The following is a 4,065-nucleotide window of genomic DNA, read 5'->3' as shown; positions in this document are numbered from 1 at the left end:
ACATCTACCATTAACATATATGGGATGATCAAACTTGAGTTTGAGCCTCACTAATGGAATTTTGATAGAGTACTTTTGATGGAATTTTATCTTGAGTTTGAGCCTCACTAATCGAATTGTATTTTTGATGGAAGTTTATCTTTTTCTCATTTGCAATCATTGAGTTGCTTGACATAAATTTTTGATGGAAACTTATCTTTTCTAAGGGTCAGTTGTAAAATACTTGGATATCATGTTAATATGTCAATTGTAATTTATTTTCTATCTTGGTGTTTCTTAACATCACACTCTTCTGAGGTCCCTTCAATTCAAAAATTCATATCTGAGTATTCTAGAGTTTTTTTGGTGTTGATACAGCCAAAGATTTAACTTGAATGTCTCAAAATTGAGCTATTGTTTTACATCACTTTTTTCACATGAAGAATGTTGTAAAATACAGATTAGGTTATGCCATGCTTTCAATGTCACTGCAGTTGATGTATGTACCTATGTTTTTAAATACACACATCCCTATAGATATGTACCAGTGGATATATTTTAATAGAACATAGAGTGTATTAGCAAATAGATAATGGCTCAAACTACACAAAAATACTAAGTTTTTGAGTAACATTACAAAAAATGGGACTTGAATTATTCCCAAAATTCCCAAATATGTCTTAAAAGATGGAGGATAAGGATGCTAATGCTAATCATGCAATAAGCACATGGGTGAAAGGGGGATCGTTGAATGCTCCATTGATCGCCTCCATGTAGTTACTTCTTTTCTATTACACCCCTGTTTCCTTATTTCCCTCTCCTTTATACTTCCTCTCTTACACCTTTATCTTCTTATGCCACCTCCCCTATAGTATATTTTTGGCCAAGAAGGCCATAGGGGAGTGGTAGAGAAAATGTCAATTCTTCTTTGCACCTCTCACCATCCAATGGTTACCATCACATTCACTTTGATTGTTGACATTTCAAGTCATTTTAAACAAAACTCACACCATATAATTTTACCACCTCCCCTATAGTATATTTTTAGCCAAGAAGGCCATAGGGGAGTGGTAGAGTAAACATGGTAGAGTAAACGTGCAATTCTTCTTTACACCTCTCACCATCCAATGATCACCATCACATTAACTTTTATTGTTGACATTTCAAGTCATTTCAAACAAAACTCACACCATATAATTTAATAATTGATTGTTCATATCATGGCTTGCTTAATAAATTATAAAAAATATATATTTGAATTGCTGGTATGCAATGTTAATTTCTATTTGACACACACACACACACACACACACACACACACACACACACACACACACACACACACACACATGTATGAGAAAGAAACTTTTCATTATGAAAGTGAGTGTGTGTGTGTGTGTGTGCGTGTGCACGTGCATCTCTCTCTCTCTCTAGTCTCTCTCCATTAACATGTAAAATGTCCTTTAATAATCGCTCAATTTATTATAGCAAAAGATGTTTCCTTCTTGAGTCCATCTTGAAGTCTTCACCTTGTTTCTTCTGACATCCTATTTTCTTTTCCTATTCTTGTAATGGAAATGGCCTATGAACTTTGAGAGTAGCGGAATTAGGAGAATTACAGTGAGCATTTTTGTGAGACTACTTTGAGAACATAGAGGGTGAACTTAATTAGAGGTAGCAACATAAACATAATACTTTATTAACTTGGCATGAATAATACTTCTGCAAAAGAGAGAGTTTAGAGAACTTGACAACAGTTGAGGACCGGATTTATGTGGAGTCGGTCCCCTCTTCAATAGGCTTTTGTATTATAGATTCTCCCTCAAGAGAGACTTGGTACAATACAATCTTTGTGTTTCGTGTGACCTAGGTGATGCAATGAAGATGGAAAGCTTCTGCATCACGAACATAACATAGACTTTAAAAAAAGCATTAACCATCCCCGGCCTCAGTCCCAAGGCCTCAAACACCTTCAAAGGTGGAGAGAGCTAGCGGGGAATGAGGGTAGGCAAGAGGAAGAAGAAACATTCATAGGAGAAAGAAATAGTTCCTCACTTATCATCACTCTTGCTTAGCATACATAATAGCATAGTAATGAAGATGAAAAGCTTAAGCATTGGATCATGGCTCTTGGTTGGATCTGCATTCCATAGCCAAGAGTGTTGGTGCAGGCTCTCAACTTCTCTACAAGCTTGGATAAGGAGATGGAGCTCTTGCACTTTGCAACTGACACAATGACAATGTATGTGTGTGTGTGTGTGTGTGTGTGTTGGGGGGGAGGGAGGGGGGGGCGGAGAGTATACCCCCCAAGCTGCCCCCCTCCTTGCTTTGGTCGGCCCCCTCTTCTAGCACTAGCTTGCACTTGATTGGACCTCTTCAAGCTTGAAAAATCACATGCTTAATACATATCAAGAAAAAAAGGTAGCCTTGGGACAAGTGTCCCCCTTTCCCCTTTGAGAGAGAGGACTTGATAAATACATAAATAACTAATTAAATTAACTAAACTATCATTGGACCCCTTGGGAGGCCAACCAATAGGCTTCAGGCACACTATGAGGGCAGCATGAAGAAGAGCTTGACAAGTGTCCTATTTGATTTCTCTATACCAAGCTTGCCATGTGTGAGGCTGTGTGTGTTCTTTCTCTAGCTCCTACAAAGAGGGCTTGCCCCTCATGAGTAGGGATATGCTTTGAATTTTTGAACACCTTACCCTCAAGCACCTTAGTCATGAAGCACCTTAGCACCTTAGTCATCAAGCACCTCAAGAACCTTAGTCAGCACACGAAAAGCACCTTAGTCAGCAAGCACGACAAGCACCTCATGCACCTTAGTCAGCAAGCACAACAAGCACCTCAAGCTTGGGCCGGTTCCCACTTGAAGCACAACCCTAGCTTGCCTAAGGTCAAAGAACTTTTAGCAGTAACCATTGGAGGTATTTGATGAAGCTAACCCTAAGGTCTTTAAGCTTCATTAGCGAGCCTCTTTGACATACCATCTCTCATTTGGACCCATTTACCATTGGCCCTGTGTTGAGATAGATATGTGAGCATATGTCTATATTATAATCCTTGCTCCCATTTATCATCCCATATAAAATGATTAGTTTAATATGAGAAAATCATTTAAGTTGGTTAGATATTAGATTTTATGACATTACCTCTCTCTTGAAATCATAGTCGTTCTCAACTATGGGGAAGAAGAGATAAAGCCTTAGTCATTAGTCAATGTTTCTTAGCGGGTAGATGATCCCTTTTTACCCTACGACATCAGTCCAAGATGGATGACTAATCCATTTGGTTCTTGGGAGATATAACTATCGCAAGAATGTTTGCTCTTTAGTCCATTTCATTCTCCCAAGTAGAGTGACAAATTCTACTTAGTGTTCAAGAGACGTCGTCATCACAAACATGATTCTAAGCATGCATACTACTTAAATTGTGCACAATAAAAAGAGAATTAGTTTTATAAAAAAAAACATTAATCATTTAAAAGAAACATGTACATTTGCTTACTCTAATGTAGCATTGTAAGCATTGAAAAGGTTCATACTATCCTTAAGCTGTATTCCTTGCATCCATCTAGCATCTTTAAAAGGATAAATTTTGAACTTAATAAGATACCGTCCGATAATCTTACCATGTCGTAGTACCTTGTCTTCATGCCGAAGGATAGCTTCAAGTTGTAGCACCTCTTCTTGGTGTTTGATTTTGGGAGGGTCTTCAATAGTTGGTTCACTTGGTGGATCTCCTTTGTAGGGCTTAAGTAGGCTCACATGAAAAGCATTGTGTATGAGCCAATGGTTGGGCAACTTGAGTTGATAAGCCATCTCGATGTCTCATTGATTGGCTTCAAGATTTAAAAAGGACCATATTATCTTTTTGCTAGTTTAACATAATACTTTTGATGGCATTGTTAGCGTGAAAATGATAAGAAAAAGGAGTGCCTATATAGCCTTGCACGAATCACACCATCGGAAGGAAGAACTATTACCCTGTTGAAAACACCTGTGATAAACACTTATAGAGATATATGAAAAAACCTTCAAGCAAAAAACAAACTCAAAATTAGGAGAAACCAAGGACATCA

This window comes from Adiantum capillus-veneris, chromosome 11 (assembly GCF_014529385.1).
Source record: "Adiantum capillus-veneris isolate H3 chromosome 11, ASM1452938v2, whole genome shotgun sequence".
NCBI lineage: Eukaryota > Viridiplantae > Streptophyta > Polypodiopsida > Polypodiales > Pteridaceae > Adiantum > Adiantum capillus-veneris.
Note: the sequence above shows the minus strand (reverse complement) of the source record.